The sequence below is a fragment of the Danio rerio genome, chromosome 13 (genome assembly GCF_052040795.2).
Source record: "Danio rerio strain M-AB ecotype USA chromosome 13, GRCz13ab, whole genome shotgun sequence".
Lineage (NCBI taxonomy): Eukaryota > Metazoa > Chordata > Actinopteri > Cypriniformes > Danionidae > Danio > Danio rerio.
In genome coordinates, this window is record NC_141033.1 from 32,917,742 (window position 1) to 32,936,266 (window position 18,525).

The 18,525-nt window shown below is 36.0% G+C and overlaps 1 protein-coding gene across 4 annotated transcripts in view; it reads left to right on the forward strand.

Moving 5' to 3' along the window:
* Positions 1–18,525, forward strand: part of zmiz1a (zinc finger, MIZ-type containing 1a) — a 249,704-nt gene that overhangs the window by 42,357 nt on the left and 188,822 nt on the right. The window lies entirely within an intron of this gene.

Here is an 18,525-nt window from a genome sequence, read left to right on the forward strand (position 1 = left end):
TAAGAAGTCTTAAAATGTAAACAACTTATAAAAAAACATCCCATGATGTAAATAAGTTGTCACTTACTAAGAAGATGTCAATAACTTACCTAATTTGAAAGAACCTTATAATTCTAAGGTGACAATATAAATAATTATATAAACAAATAAACCTTTTTTTTCTTTTTTTTTTTTTTTTTTTTTTTTGCGTGAAACTATTTTAATGTTTAAAAAATGACTCTTGGTCGTGTAAAAACATCCCCAAACTGTTTCTGTTTATTAAATTCAGTTTTTCAGTTTTATATATAAAATAATTCTGTATATTCTAATTCTTAATGTAGCATTATAATTTACTTTTACTTTAAAGCTGCTTTTTATGGAGTTCTTTATTATTTTAAAATGTAAAAATGGTGGAATGTTACAGAATTGTATGCAGGGAAATATTACATTCTTAAAAATGTTTTATTTTTTTCATTATTAGCTCACTTTAATAATAAAATATATGAACATTTATATGGAAAAAAGGGAATTGTCAACTAATATAATCAAAGAAACTTAATTTGAATTCAGTGGTTCCTCGTTATTCACGGGAGTTACCTTCTAAAAATAATCCGCAATAGGGTAAACCCATGAACTTTTAGTTTTTACAATTATTAGATGTTTTAAGGCTCACAATAAATCCCCTCACTACAGACTTTATACACGTTTCTCGAACAGGCATTAACATTTTCACTCTTTTCTTCTCTCGTTTAAATACTCTCAAAGTTAAAGCTTAGAAAAGTCCGGTATTACAGAATGAAACCAAAGATCAAAGTCTGTTGTCAGACTCACAAATTCATCGATGTCACTAAAAGGTGTATAAAGCTTTTTAGCTTTCGTGTGGATAATTTTGGCATCCAGCGTAATGTTCTTTTTCCTGCACAAAACTAAAGCAGACTCCATCTTTAAGGGGGTCGCACACTGGATTCGCTACTCACATGAGAGTTGGAAGTAAAACACACCGGACACACGCATTAGCATGTTATTTAAAATGAAATTATTCAGATGGCACTTTGTGGTGCGGCAGAAATATGAACAGTGTCCTGGGTCATAGCTGGGCACCGCAGACAGCCTCTGATTGCGGCACCTTTTTACGTAGACTGATAAATACCTATGTTTACAATTCTAGAATGCATGGCATGTTGTGGCGCGGCGCATCTGATTTTCGAATCTCTATATAATGGTTTTGCTGCAGACAGTTACAACTCTTTTTGCATCCTTGTTGGAACTCACACTGCTAGCGATCAAAGATTTATGTTAATTTGGCTAGCTGAACGGATTCTGTACTGTACAGGAGACATGGAGGAGATTGATTGACAATGGTCAACAGCCAATGAGGATGCGGAAGACAGTGCCCTGTAAAAAAAAAAAAAAAAGCATGTTAAATTGCACAAAAAAAAAATCTGTGAAACTGCGAGGGCCCAAAAGCTGAACTGTATTATAGCGAGGGATCGCTGCATAAAAAATGCACAATTAAATTAAGCTGAACAATGACAGAAAACATTAACAAAATTAATAAAATACCTTCTTTTAACCTTCTTGAAGTCAGAAGCAATTGGATTTAAACTTTATTGTTGAGCCTGGATCATCCAGTGTAGCAAATTATCACCTTTAGTAAAAAAAAAACAGTGAACGCAGTCTCCTCTTCGGTTGCAGCTTTTTAAATAACAGGGCGCACAATGAAAATTGTTATCCCGAAGTGCTTTATTGAGTTGTCTATGTATCCATATAAGTGTGCTCTTTATTATCTCTGTCTTGTCTCAGTGGGTGATGTTTATGTATAAGTGTCTGCAGCTGTTTTGGTGTGTGTATGTCAGGCTCTTGGGGGGCCACTGGGAGTTGTGACATGTGTGGTGTAATAATAGACGGGCTTTTGTGATCCGAACAGCCTGCTCTGCTCCGTGACTCACTGTAGTTCGGCCTGAGGTCTGGGCTTGCATCATCACTGGGATCCGCTGGGCTGTCAAGAGCACACAAGGGATTCGGCTCTGTCCGTCAACCGAGAAAATGGAGCATTTCATTCGCCACGTTGTCTGTTTTGTCCAAAAGCACAACTAACAAAGGATACAGCTACCCTAAATGTATTTCTCAGTAGTCTGACAGTGATCTACAGGCTTTTAAAGTAGGTTAGCTTTTCAAGTAACAAACTGCTTTTTTTAACCATTGGGTTGAAATATCACTTTTGGTTTTGTTTTGTTGAGTACTGGATCTGTTCAAGTCAATCTATTGTCCTAAACATGTTCATTATATGCTGCTTTGAAAAATTTTATTCATTTTAGTAAATGTATTTCATATGCATATTTGGAAAGTAGAATTTACCTTTTTTTAACAAAATGTAAAAAAGTACAAAAAGTACAAGTATTTGAGTTTAAAATAAACAGTTGTATTTTTCCAGTCTGAAAAAAATGTGAAAAATACCCAAAAACTGTAAATAAAATGTACAACAATAGCAAAAAAAAATAACTTGGTAAACAAACAGTGATGACGAATGGTAAACAGATGACCTTTACACCCAATTAACAAGGGGTGTTATCGTCAACACTTCCCATTCACTTTGAATGGATGACCTCATGCATTGCCGAACTGAATTGTGGATCCATGTTGCTCAGTGTAGAAGTTGAGAATTTCTCTACATTTTAAGTGGCTATGGAAGCATCAGCCTATCAGATCCCATTTATGTAAATATCCCAGCTTAGACAGTAGCCGATTGTGGACATAATTTATTGGATGTCACTGCTATGACTATTGTGTCAGCGCCAACTTCAGAGTCAACGCTTGATGGAGAGCATGTCTGAAGCCTTTTGTGAATCGGGCATTAGGGCCAATCACAGTTATTTCTGTTGAGCACGTGTACACAATGACCAATCAGTTGTGTTCAAGTATGCTCTCAACACCTCTGAATTATTAGCAGGAAATTGATGTTTTTTTAAAATTTCAGTACCGATTGGTAACAAACTCCATACTTTTGTCAAGCCAGCTCTGCATAGTATAGCCTTCCTAGTTGTTTGCGTAGATCTGTGTGAGAGGTGATTTTTAAAAAAATTTTTGGGTTCATCTATTTTTGCACAATTATACACATTTAAAGTCACAAAAAAGTTTATTGCATTTATTAAAGTTGCCATTTAAAATAAGTTTTTATACAATTGACATTGCACATTAGTTGTATATTAAATAAAGGCAAGATTCATCAGCTACTTCATTCTCTGACAATTGTAAGAAAGATCCAGACTATTTAAACACATTAAATAATTGATTTGAAAAAAAGTCATTCCTGAAGGCATAAGCATGTTAAACCGATTACTTGTTCACGTAGTTGTTTTTTGCTGTATTTGTACAAATGCTGTTCATTTTCAACTTGGAAAGTGTATGAGCCTACAGGTTTTCTCAGGCGTCCCTGTTACGACTGGTGGATCATGTTGCGAGAAGCATGAAACTCTACTGTGTATTTACACAGCGCTCATATTCATGGATGTAACCACAAGAAAACAATATTAACCTTATACCAGACATGCTGTAAAAAAACTAATTCCCTGCCACCACACGTTTCTGACAGACTGGCCTATTCTGTCAAGTCATCATCTGGTAACGGTATCATTTTAAAGTATGTTGTGGAATATTTTGCAGTGGTTATCACAAGGCACTATTGTTTTCAAAATCTAGCTTTTTTATATTTAATTGAAGATCATGTTATGAATGCAATAAAACAGATGCTTGTTTGTAGTGCAAAAATACTTGTTAATCCTCCTTTATTTATTTATTTATTTATTTTTTTTACATTTGTGGCTCTCCTTGCTTGGTTTTTCAGCCTTGTTGCTGCTGCGGTTAAGCTGGTGTATTCAGGAACATTTCTCATACCCCTTCGTTTGTAGTGTGATACTGAAAATCCTTATTTGAAGGGCTCTATGGCCCTTCCCCCTACCCATTCACCTCCAAGCCAAAGAGAATTGGGACACCCCCTACCCCTTCACATGAGCTAGCAAACCAAGGGGCAGAGGCAGTGCTTAATTTGTAAATGAATAATTCCCGTAACAAAACCATGAAACTAAGTTACCAACATCCACCACACAATTTCAATTTTCCCAGAACATGACAACATTAATCAATGATTATGCAAAAAAGAGCATTACATTTTTGAGCGGTCTTTAAATATTATATAATATTATATAATATTACAAGCCAGTCATGGATAATACAAACATGTAGCTACAAACATAAATCGTATGAACAATCACTATTTAGTTCACATCACTATTATGTGCAATAGTGGAAAAAAAGTGAAAAATAATTAAATGACTCACCCCTTTTCAAGAAGAGCCCACAGTGACCTCTTCTGTCATGTTTACTGGCTGGTTTGAGATTGCTACACTTCTGTCTCCCGCTATCCTGATCTAGGGGTGCAGTTCCATCTTCTCAAGATCTCTTTTGATCAAGCTCATTATCAGATTTACTGATTAAAATATGCAGGCCTGCTTATTCGCCATTTTGAAAATATAATTATTTAGGTAGGCCACTATCTAATTATTTGTTTTCGCTGCTCACTTTAAGCGAAAAAAAAACACAAACTAATAAAAGTGATTGTGAACAAACGAAAGCTGATGTGCACTGCTACTATCGTCATGTGTGCAAAACACAAATTTCTGACATTTTCCGGAAACGAGATCTGGCAAGGTCCAGCTCAAATTAAGCACTGGGTTGGGGTAAGTGGAAGGGATAAGGGATATTACTGGGATTGTGCCTTACTTTGCCTCAACACTGCATAAAATGCAGGGTTCCACACAGTTCCTTCATGTTGTCACAACACAAATCAATTAAGTTGACTTGATACAAATTCAAGTGGATTGAACATAAAACAATAAAGTTGTTACGAATTGTGTTTTCAACTAATTTTAAATGAGTAGTTTGAACAAACAGCAAAACAGTTTTTTGAGAGAAGTAATGAATGAATCATGAATACTTTTTCCTGATGAACACTATAGAAGATATTTTACAATGTTGGAAACTTGGAATGTTGGATTTTTGAAGTCAACAGCTCCCTGTTTCCATCATTCTTCAAAATATCTTTTTTTGTGTTCAACAGAAGAAAAGCAGATTGATTTGAAGTAAGTGTAGGGTAAATAAATGATAATATTTACCTTTTAATGAACTATCCTTTTAGTAAAGCTACTTTGCCTGTGAAAGTGACTTATCTGAATGCTAGAACAATTGAAGAGTATAGCTGTTGTTTTTTTAGGGGTCACTAATGAGAATTTAGTTCATATTATTGAAATAATTTTAATCTTAAGTGTTTTAGAGAATTGTATAGAACGTTTTAATTTTCTAAGCGCTCTGTTCTTCCCCCTGTGGTGACATGCTTCCATTTAGACCCTGAAATGAATTATATTTACCGTTTGAGGGGATGTTATTGTTCATCTCAGACAAGCAGCGGTTGGGTTTGAACACACTCAGTCAGACCACTGTAATGTGTCTGACCTTTTGTTCCCATTGACGGATGAGGTATTGGCTCAGAGGAAAATGAGATATTTCCAGCGTTCCCTTTGACAGGCATACAAATGAACGAATCAAACAGCATGATTCCACTTAGACGGATCAGTATTCCGGCATACCGAGCAAGACATCATCAAGCCTCATGGAGAATATGACAAATTCCACCTTAAAGATTTCAGACTTTGCTTTTTCTCGCTTCGTGTTCCTCTTCTGTGCAGTAAGTGTAGGACGAACTATTGCTTTAGCGATTCCATATAATAGCTCAATGCGCTTTATGTCTTTAGTGTCAGTTGACGTAATAAGGGGCTGCTGCTATCATCATCAGTCACTCTGCCCTTGATAAGACCTCCGACATCCCCCTTGAGTGGTATTCAAAAAGACGCTCACGTGAATGAACAGAGCTCTTGGATACGTCTAAATTCCTCTTGTGTGTTTTAGAGTGTAATCAAAAGTAGTATTAGCATTTATGTGCGGCAGTCTTAGGGGTATCGCGTTATATGTAACGCGAGGTACGTAATAATATTACTTTTCCAAAGTAATACATAAAAAACGCATTACTTTTAAAAATAAATAATATTATTTGAGTTACTTTTTAAAAAAAATGTAATGCAAATGACTTCTTACCTTGCTTAATTAGCTTTTAAAAAAATATTGCAAAGTAAAATTACCTTAGGTTGAATCACACTCTCAATGAGAGAGCATGCTGCGAGGGAACAGACAGTTGGCTCAGACTCATCATCATCATCAGGTCTCTATTTCACAGCAGATAAGTCAGTGTACTGTTCTAGTAACTGAATAACTCAGGATATTGGTTTATTTCGAGTCAGAGGGAGTATCTGGTATGTTAGTACTTAATGAAGACATAATGAAAATAAACGATTTATTTGTGAATTGCACGCCATTACTACAGGCAGTCAGAAACAGAAACAATGGCTGACTGGAGACTTACATTTTTGCAATGGATTCTTGTTATTTTTAATTCATCGAATAAAAGAAGTGGATTGTTGTTAAGTGTAGATTGTTTAAGTAAAACTTTTGACAACTGCAAGTAACACACCATCGAAAATAAAACAAACAAAACTGGATGCAAAGCACTACACCCGCACCCTACCTCCAGCTAAACAACAAATGATTCACATCAGTTTACTTGCTCTTGGTAAAACTCGACTTAACTCAAATAAGTTTTGCTTTTATTGTTGAGAAGATGCAGCCACTGTGTACTGAAGAAGCGGCTACATTTTATAATATAAGATTTTTTTCTCTTTTGGAAAATGATTTACACATTTGTGAAGGCCATGTGAAGAAATTTATTAATTTATAAATCTCAAAGATTTATTTTGATTTAGGGATTTTTATTGTCTGTTCATTTTGTTATTAAACATTTTAAAGGTTTAACATCTGATTTAATCTAAAATCATCTAAAAAAAGTTTTCATAAAATAAAATTCTGAGCTGTTCACTGGTCAGGTGTTTGGTCATAAATTCTATATCTTCTACTACTACTACTAATAAGGATTAAAAACAGAAAATCTGAGATTGGTCAGAACTAATGTTCACAAATATTACCATTGAACTTCCATAAGTAAACAGAGAAAGAAAACTAACAGACAACTCAATGCTTATTAGTGTAGAGAGACATTATCCCTGGTCATCGTATATAATAAGGTGTGTATGCAACATTTAGATAAATATATTTTGAGAAGTGAGCGTTGATGCAGCTTGAAAATTTATGTATTTAATGCACAGCAATTGACAATAAAAAAATCACAAGTTACTTCAGTTACTTCAGAAACTCCAGTGTTTGTTTAAAAGTGTACCAAAACTCTTCAAGCAGGTCTTTGTATACTTGTTTGGTCTGTTTTTAGTGCACATTCGAGTGCGCCTGTTGAATTCACACCTGCCAAAATGAACCATGCCAAACAGGAAAATGAACTCTGGTAAGATTTATCTAAACTAAATGGGGCAGGTGTGAAAGAATCCTTAATGTTCAGTGGAATTATGAAAACAATAGCTTTTTTTTCTTCATTAATAATCAAACAAATGCTGCCTTGAAGAGCACAGGACTGTCAAAAACCACACACACACACAGACACACACAAAATAGTTACAAACAAACAAACAAACTATAAACTAATTTATTTATATTTCAGAACCTACAGTTAAAGTCAGAATTATTAAACGTTTGAATTTTTATTCTTTTTTAAATATTTCCTAAATTATGTTTAACAGAGCAAGGAAATGTTTGCAGTGCACCTGATAATATATTATCTTCTGGAGAAAGTTTTACTTGTTTTATTTTGGCTAGAATAAAAGCAGTTTTACATTTTTTTAAGACCAATTTTAATGTCAATTACTAGCCCCTTGAAGCATTTTTTTCCCCCGATTGTTTACAGAACAAACCATCGTTATACAATAACTTGCCTAATTACTCTAACCTGCCTAGTAAACCTAATTTACCTAGTTAAGCATTTTTAATGTCACTTTAAGCTCTAGAGAAGTGTCTTGAGAAATCTAGTAAAATATTGTTTACTGTCATCATGGCAAAGACAAAATAAATCAGCTATTAGAAATTAGTTATTGACACTTATGTTTAGAAACATGTTGAAAATGTTTTCTCTCCGTTAAACTGAAATTGGGGAAAAAAAGAGGATAATAATTTAGGTGGGGCTAATAATTACGATTTCAACTGTACATTTTGACAGACAGTATACTATATACTCTGAAATATAATGGCCTCTCCATTCTCAAGTCAAGGAAACGGCATGTTTGGAATGCTGGTTTCCCACTTCAGAAAATGTAGTATGTCATCCAGGTATTTTTTACCCACCATATAATCAAGACTGAGTATTTGGAGTTCATCATCAGTTCATATTCAGACTCTAGTTCTGTTTTGTCTGACCATGTTTCGGTTTTTATTTAGGCCATGTGTGTTTGACTGTTATCCCCAAAAAACAGGCTAAAGACAGTTTTGGAGGACTTGCCCAGTCACTCATTTCAATCTGCTTTAAAGAAGCTTATACAGGCTTTGCAGAATGGCTTCCCGAATGGACAGATTTGCAGGGAACTGAACAATCTTCATGCAAACGAATGCTTTCAAGAAGACCGTTCTTTCTAAGAACTAATATACGAGATGCTGCGTGTCATATCTTGATCAGGTTACTAATGCAGGAAAATGAATCGTTAATCAAGACACTGGGGAAGTGTGCTCAGCATGAAGCAAATTACCTGGATTAGCATAGCAAAACGCTGCATAATGTACCTTTACCGCTATGCGGAGTCTCAGCAAGAGAGAGATGCCTCTGTTAATTACAGTAGCGGTAAACAGAATGTGAATGTGACAGGGCTAAATGGAGCTGAGAGAATGGAGAAGCTAAAATGGAGTCCGATTTTGAAATTCCCGTCATGTTTGCTTTGAATTCGCTGCTTGAGTCTCTGACATTTGACTCGGTATGTACATGATATCTAAATGGATGAGAGACGTTGGAGTTCTGAGGTACTTTTTGACAAGTAATGGAAATGGTGTGCTTTTATGCCAAGAACACCACATTCAATCAAATCAGAACGTTGAAATACCACTTTTTTCAGATTTGAGCTAATTCAAATCACAGCCATATAAATCACAGTCAATATCCACATTTTTGATGAATATTTCTGTATTTAAAGAACCATGAAACCCTTCCTGTCTCAGCAGGGTGTTTTCTCACCTTTACTTTGAAAAACAAGTCAGGAAAGTGAGTGAGTCTAACTCTGTTTAGGTGTCACGTGGCGAAAGAGGGAATGGTTTGCATGTAAAGGGGAGTTTCATTAAGTGCACTATAGGTTATTTTCACACCAGCAACACAAACACACATGCATGGGAGATGAACAATGATTTAGAGAGCAGCATTTACAGTGGATCTGGTAGCTTTAGGGATATGAAGGATTTTCAGTCCATAATATTGTAGTGATAATACTGTAAACTTGGCAACTAAATCATTTTGACCAAGGTATGTCTTTGAAAACTAAAAGAGTACTGCTGACAATACTAACTTATTGTGCCATCTGTAATTTAATGTGTACTAATATCTGAATAAACATAGAACGTTGATCACACACTTTGTCACCCTGGAATTATAAGGTTCTATCTGCTTTCTGAATGATTTTAAGATATTAAGCTTCAAAATTTTTGTATTCCATAGCAAACAGTATGTGTGCAACACATAGCATTTGTTTTTTTTTTATAAAAAGTCATCTCATAAGGTAAATAAGTTGTCATTTATAAAGAATATATCAATAGCTCAATTTTGACAAAAATGTCAGTTGGAACCTTATAATTTTAAGGTGATGACTTACCAAATCCGTAGAGACAGGACAATCAACAAACTAGAACCTCATCTTTTTTTAAAAGGTGATGAGTGGCAAATCCAGATTTCACTGTTTCGGATGCGAAAATATCAGAATCTCAGGTAAAAAATATTTTTTTACAATCATATTGTTGACGCATGTTAGCAGACCACTGTAATCCACAAATGGAAACAAACCATTTGTTGCAGCACATTTAAAAATGCAACACTGACAACCCATGTCTATGAACAATTCATCTACTAGTTTGAATTATGTTTGGCAACACAACATAGCGTCTCTCTGAACTCTGCAACAGGTAATAAGATCCTTTGAAGCTATATCATGCTTATTAATGAAGTTGCATCTCGTTCACAATACAGCACACTGATTGGCTCGAACCAAGTCTTTCTCATGAGTTAATGAGCTGATGTGCTGAAAGATCAATAACGTCACTTTGTAGCGGCCAGTACAGACATCCAGTCTCCCTGATAGAATTTACGCAATGACCTTATCGCCGTGATGTAGCTTCAAAATGTCTTTTTATACCGGATGAATGAATGTTCTAAACAACGCAAAAACAACCTATTTTCACTTTTTTTTGTGAAATGTATATGTCCTAATAGTGGTTTTAGCAATGTGGGACATACATATGATGGTAAACATCTAAAAAAATGTGTTTTCATGACCCTTCAAAGATCAACCTAAATGACCATTTACTTAAGTCATTTAGCTTTTTTTCTGTACAAATGGTGTGTGTTTATATATATATATATATATATATATATATATATATATATATATATATATATATATTTATTTTTATTTATTTATTTTTATTTATTTATTTTTTTGTTCTTTTAACATTTAAATATTCTACATTTGGTTGAATACCCAATATTGTCAAACTACATAAAGATGACAAAGCAATGTAAAACACAAATGCTGTCCATATGGCTGTTTTTGACTTGGTTGATTTAGCTGTTGAATACTTCTGTGGTCGCAATGAGTAAAATGCTTATTCTTAGTAAATGATGTGCATGCTGTGGTGCTTGATGTGCCACAGTTTGAGAACCGCTGATTTAAGATGCTGTTTGTAGTTTTCTCTTTATTTGATTGATGTACTATTGCGAAAGATGTTTTGGAAATTCAACCAGGCAGTGATAGTAAATTAACATTTAACTGTGTTTTTCCAGAAACTGTTTTTAGTTGACACAACGGATTGTCCTGCAAACATAGGGTTTGATGCTTATATGCATTTTTATAACCATTTACAGCAGTGACCGCAGTTTCCACTAAATTATCATGTGGTGAAACTGTGGGAACTCACTATTAGCCACCACTGTCATCCACCAAAAGAAATGTACACAAAATGACTGGACCTTTAATTTGTTGTTGTATTGTTAGCAGAAAAAGGTTATTAATTTTAGTTGTAATAAGAGTAGTTCTTAAATTGAGTTGAAAAATATTTTTCATACAGATGTGTGGATTATGTGTGAGACATTGTGCATCTCCTTTCAGAGCGATGGTCTGTTCACAATGATGACAGATGTAGGTCACTTACATGAACATGACCAAAACAAAAAGACCTGGTAGATGAACTTGACAGACACACAGACAGACATTTGAAGTATTATTTTCTGTTTTAGAATTAACCTAATATATTCTGAATATTTTCAATATAAGCCCATCTGATTTTTAAAAAGACTTGCAAAACATTGCAGTAGCGTCTTAAGCTAAATAGAAATGTTCTTTCTGTTAAATTCTTGTCTTTGAAGGGTTCCTATGAGAGCCACATTGAATCTGGAATGGCCTTTTTCTGAGTGGCATGAACATCTGGCCTATGCAGTAAATGCGTTTCTGCACAGTTATGCTTTTAATGCAAACAGCACTTTTTTTATTCAGGCTCCGGTCTTTTGCACCGATATTTGAGCCAAAGAGGATTTTAGAGGAGGAGAGCTGTTGTCTGCATTATTAAAGGCTAAGCAGTTTATATTTGCCTCACTGAACAAATAATGACTGTTTTCAAATATGTTTTCTTGACACTCTGTCGCTCTTTAATTGGTTGATGAACGTTTGGACATAGGTTGATGGACATGGGTGTCTTTGTTGTCATATTAAGCTAGGAAAACTGTTTGGCACCAAAACTTTTAGAATGGCCATAGTATCCATTCTGACCATTTATATAAGACTGTAAGTATTTATTTTTTTGTCCTGTCATATTTACATTCAAAGCTTCTATTGAGATTTCAGAATTAAACTTTGAATGTCTATTGTCATATTTTATCGAGTCATTATCTGAAAAATAGTTTTCTCTAATGTACAATAGTGTGAGCTATTAGTAAAGCAATAGTGTGAAAGACATTTATGAACTTAAGTTACATTTTTGCTACCTAAATTTGTGTTTTTGAGGGCAGAAAGTTATTAGATGAGAGGCATGCATATTCAAAGGCACTTGAAAAAGCATTCAGTGCTAAAATGTATGTGGTAAATTTGACCGTTATGACAATTCAAGGTAGAAAAACCTAGAACTCTTTTGTGTGTTGTCTTTTCAATAAGATGACAATTTTTAAATGAAATCTACACACATTAGTAGGGGTGTCACATCGAAATCGATCGAAATTTATGCTCAATTTCGATTATCGAATCAAAAAATAGTATCGTCGATGCTGCCACGCCCCCATTTCACGTCAGCTTGGCTTGCCAAGCGTGAAAAAAACAGGCTTGTTGAAGTGCTTGTTAAACTGCAGAAGCAGGAGACCCGTCGACAGAGCTTAAACCCTGTCCTCTTTCAATGAAGTCGCCGGTGTGTAAGCATTTTGGATTTCCAGTGAGTTATGTTGACAACGTTTGTGTTGCAGACAAAAAAAAAACACAGTTTTGCAAGCTCTGCTGTGTACGTATTACGTTCGGTTCGTCCGATAGACAACACCGGCATCACAATCCTCCGCCCGCCCCCGTTGCAAATCCGCTCGCGAAAAGTACACACTCAGGCCCTGTTTACACTGTCTTTGTTTTTAAATGCCATTTTAGAACGACAACGATTTGACATCCACAGTGGCGAGTAGCATTTCTGAGCAGCCCTCCTTCCTGTCTACCTCTGAAAATGCACATCACGTGACCACACAGACACAGACGCACACAGCCATGCGCTCGAGACAGCAGGTCCAGGCAGTCAGAAGACTGCTTCAATCTTTCACTCACTTGTATTTAGTCATTTTAGCGAACACCTCAGATACTGTTGGCTGGGTCCTGTTGGTTGTGCCTCTTTTTTACCGACGCCATTATAACGACACAGATCACTGCCTATTCACGAGTCCCGCAGAAAAAGTCATTGACAGGTGGTAATTATGTGTGTAACTTACCTTTATTCATTTACTGTATGATTTGTTTATCGGTAAAACAAAGACCATGCAGGTCAGGTAGTTTAAACGGTAGGCTACAAATAATTAATTGATCATTAATTAATTAATTATTCATAATCGAAAATCGAATCGTGCCTTCAGAATCGAAAATGTAATCTAATCTAGAATTTGGAGGATCGTGACACCCTTACACATTAGTTAAAGTCAGGTTTTAGTTATATGCATTTTATTTTAATAAAGTTATTGACTAATAACTTTAAAATGACTGGCTCAGTTCTAGTATTAAATAAATGACATTCTTCAGCTTTTAGTTAAATGACACATTTTTGCTAAACCTCTGAGGTGGAAATTCTTTGACATCTGTCTAGCATTTTAAATGGATCTCTGAAAAAAAAACCTATCATGTTTTAATCAGATCATCCCTGATGATCTGGCCCATTCTACTACAGCACTAAATGTCTTTAAAGTGTGTGCTGCAGAGTGCCCACGCAACAGGACTCATTTCGCTCTTAAATGCAACATTTGCTTTCTGCTATATCCCTAGGACGTTTTAGAAATGTCCAATTGGAGGGAAGAGTGGCCAAATTGTTTCAATTGTTGACATTTTACTCTGGAGCTCAAGTTGATGATATCACTGATTTGGGAGCGAGGTGGAATGCTTGACCTGTTTGTTTTTGGGTGGGGGATAGTATTTCTCAGCTAATTTCCCTCTGATAAGTATCTGACAACACATAGTGTGGTACATTATCTACGACTGAGGAAAATGGTTTCTTCAAAGTGTGAATTGATTTTACTGGATGCCTGTGTGATGCGGCACTTCAAAATGCTTACTTTTTTTTTTTTTTTTTGAATAAACCCATTTTTTGCCATCTCTATTTGTATGTAAATGATCAATTATTGCTTTTGGCAGGGTTCTGCCACCCGACTCATGTCTGTAATGAGGAAACTGTACTATTTCACCTTAACAAATGATGTTTACACTCCTACCCCCACTTCCATTCGCAATTATCAACTGTTTGCACTGCTGGCTACATTGATTTTTTTTTTCTTTTTTTCTTCTGCATGTCTTGACTCAACACTTAGTAGTCAGTTTAAATTGAATTGTGGGTTTGTTATGTTAAAATTACAATATTTTATTTTTTTTCCAAAATGAATCTTAAATTTTAGGACTATTACATGCATACAGGAGTGGGTCGTCTGCTGCGGTGTTTAGAGGTTGGAGGGGGGTCACATTTTAAAGGCAAATAAATGAGATTGAGAAGGTGTTTGAAAGTTGTACTTTTAGCATGGATGTTCATGTAAAGTCAAGGGAACCACATCTGATTTAAAAAGGTCATAGTAATCATTTCAATATTATATATTATATGTCAATATATAAACACTCTTAATTTTAGCATTATGTAAATTAGGAAAGCACACATTTTTTAATTTTACACAAGTGTAGTATTATTGCTAAGAGCTGTTAGATGTAACCACTATTATCATTGTCATACTTATTATTATTATTATTATCATCATTATTGTTGTTGTTATTACATTTAATGAAATCCAAATATTGTACATTCACTGAAAAAAATTATGTCTGCAAAATTGTTGCAAATAAATTGTTGAGTTCAAACAAACAAATTAAATTGAGTAATGTTCAACTTAATTAGTTTGTTTAAATTCATCCCAAATAAATAGTTTACAACCACTTAACTTAAAAAGAGTAACTCCAAGAAAGCATCTTTAAAAATTTTTTCCACTGTTGTTGTATATTTATTATATATTAGTTTAGCAATGTCTAAATAACATAACTGTCCAGGACTGATAACACAGGCGTTTAAGCAGTTAAAAAGCACTTGTACAATGTTTGTAAATGAAAAATGACTCCAATTTGAACACTTTATAAAGAGTGATCACAAAGCATCAACACTTTTTTTTTTTTTTTTTAAAGCACATGCAGATGCTCTGTATCAGCAAAAGCTCTGATGCTTCAGATAATCCATCTCAGTTTTAAACACATTTCTTTTTTTGAGTTTTTTAAGTTTTTTTTTTTTTCCTCGAAACTCACCCAGAAACAGTTGATACTCAATATCGGTTTGATTTGCCTTAGCTCCGTTTTCTCTTCCTAGATCTGCATGTGAAAGTTGATTGCAGATATGCACCAAATTTTCCACTACATTTATTTTCTCATGAATGTTTGCATATTTCAGTGATTGCCTTCTAGTGGATTCAAATATGCAGAAATGGCAATCTTCCTCTCCTGGAATGAAGCATGTACTCATTTCACAGCCTCTAATTGCGTTTCCGTAAAACGGTCAATTGTTCCACTTGCACAAAGACTAAAGTAGATGCTAAAGTAGAATCCTCGCTCTGATCATTCGTATTGATGTTAGTTCACTCACACCCACAAAAAAAGGATTTCTTGAATCTGTTGAAGTTACTTTCGGAATTTGATTACCTCCTTAAGTTGTGACTTTTGTCAGAGCATTGTATGGTTAACTATGTTGCTTTTTAATTGCTATTGTTGTGTTTCTACAGTGTCTGGTTAGCATTTTAGTACTTAAAATAACATATTGTAGTATTTTTTTAAATGGATATTTAGTTAAATGTCTGTGATTAACACAGAGATATCTTCACATTTTGTTCTAGAACATAAAGTACATGAGTAATATCCTTCATGATTCATATTTATTTTTATATGCATGGAAAAGCTTGTTGCTTAATATGCCTTAATAAGGCTACAGAGGTTGTCAAGGACAATAAATGCTATAACACTAAAGAGTTGTGTGACAAAAAAAAACGTTTTTTGAATTATTATGGAATTTCTTTTAAATAATGACTGCAAAAGTTGCCAGAAGTCATGGTAACCAAAGTGTTGTTTGCTTAACATGTTGTTGGTCACTTTATTTCTGTGATTAATCTAATACAAAAACCCTCTTGGGTTTTTGAAGAGGGAACCAAGGTTATACTAACATCCAGAATGACCTACAAACAAAACTCATTAATATAATGATTTTCATTTTCCACCTGTTAACATGGATTTTCTGTTATCCATTCAGAAGTGGTCAGCCATACCTTTTCTTAACCAGCACTCAAATGCATCTTTTACATTCAATTATTCAACCAAGCATCTACTGCATATTACTTTTTAGGCTCTGTACCCTCCATACCTTCAGGAATACTTTCAAAACGCAAATTGTTTCATTGAGAATGGCATTTTAAATCTATGCACTTGGCCTGAAGAGCAGCAACTTCCCTCTTTAAGCCTGATTTATACTTCTGCGTCAAACACCGGCGTATGCTACGGCGCTGACGCATAGCCCTTCGCCGTGGCCATCGCCGTCACTGACGTGCACCCCTCAAAAAATGTAACTACACGTCGCAACGACGCGTAGCATAAGCTCTGTGATTGGTCGGCTTGGTAGCGCTGACGAGTCTGGGCAGGACCGAGAGGCGCGCGAATGGCGCGACGCCGCGCGAGCGATTGTTTACAAGTGTGGAGTCCCGTGAAGGAGCTCCGGATGGAAAGTTTTGTTTTGTGTTTACCTCATAGTTAAAGTTGTTGCACGTCCGCCGGTTCCTGCCTCAAAATGAGCGAGTTTGAGCCACTTGTACACCCCGGAAGTGTTCAGGAAATGCAAAAAAGTAGCGAAGAAACTTGACACAGAGGAACATTTACACCTCACTGCCAACTAGCGTTTCGGAAGTGTTAATGCAGACCGGCAGAGACAGCGCGCAGAAGTATAAATGCACAGCCACGCGCGTTGCCTGCGCCGTGGGTTACGCCGGTCACCTGACGCAGAAGTATAAATCAGGCTTTAGGGTGGTCTCATTCGGTGCCTGTAGACTAGTCGTCCTCTCGGATGTTGCATTTCCAGACTAGTTAGTCTATCCTCGTATGATTTCATATCTGAAGTTACCGCCGTTAGTGAGTTGTGCACCCGCAGGGATGATAATTATTTTCGGAACTCAGCTGTGTGCGTGTCAAACTTTTGGTGAGTTATGTTTTCCAAAGACATGATCGCTGCCATTATTGTAGCCCCCTTAATCATATTTGTTTTGTCTTTGGCCATCTTTGTGGACCTAATAGAGCTCGCCAAATTAGTCTTTTTCTGATGCATGACTTTCGACATCAAGGTGCAAGGTTCAGAAATAGTCCACAGAACAATTCAACAGCTGCAACAATAAAGCAGTAGTGTAACTATGTATTTAGTAAATTTAAGAATTAGTTTGCAGAGCTCCTGACTTTGTGACATCACATGGCGGATCCTAAATCTGAAGTCTCCATTTACTGTTTATTACAACAGCAGTTCAATCAAATACATTTTCAACTACCTCTGGAAGTGGAAAGGCTCAACACTTTTCAAACTTGCTTATACCTGTATTTATTGTCCTTAACCTAACCTCTTCTTCAGTGTCTGACAAGTCCAAATGATGTGCCTTATGATGGTGATGTGAATTCCATTTGGGAATCCAAATGAGGTCCATAAAACTGCTTGGAAACAGTTGCTTGAAGAATTTAGAAGCTTGGCTCTTCTCCATACGTCTTACTTTTGCAATTTGACCAGCACAACGGAGACTCAGTGTTCCTGTGTTTGGGGCAGCGCTGCACATCGCCATCCGCCGATCCTGATTTCAGCAGCTTAGAACATATGTGTATCATGCTCATCGAGATGTGGTGATCGGCCATCCAATCCAGTTAGCAGATATCTGAGCTGGGTACGATGAGAGGGCCCTGTCATTATCACTTGCACATTCATGCCGCACATTACCGTCTGACCTTCCCGTCGCTGTCACTCAAAATCCGGCACCGGTTCCCTGTCACAGAGTGGACGTCCATGCCAAGAAACCAAAGATTCTCCACCCCTATCACTTATACAGGGTTAATCGCTGCTTAATTGGCTTACCTGGCAACGTGCGATCACTTGTGAGGTCGGTAAATTAGATTTGGTGTTGACAGATAACGCTCTACATGTTTATGGTGCTTTCGCAAGAACACAAAGCATCGCTGTGCCTTTTTTACCCTCCGTTTCACTCTGTCCTTACCTCTAAACAAACTGTGAAGGAGCTCGCCCATCCGTTCAGGAAACGTATCGTATTAAAGCATGGTAACTGTTATATGTAATGAATTTTGGATTAGGAGCGACAAAGCGTCTCTGTGGTAACCTTTCAGAAGGACGCAGTTTATAGCAGGACTCTACTCCCAGACACCCCAGGGTGGCTGCGTTTAGATGTCACTCTTGCTGAAAACTCCCCTGCGCAACACAAACAAAACATGCCTTACCAGACCTGTGTGGGACACATCAGTAGAGCGGGAAATGTCAGATCGTCAGGGGTGTGCGTGTGAAGTGAAT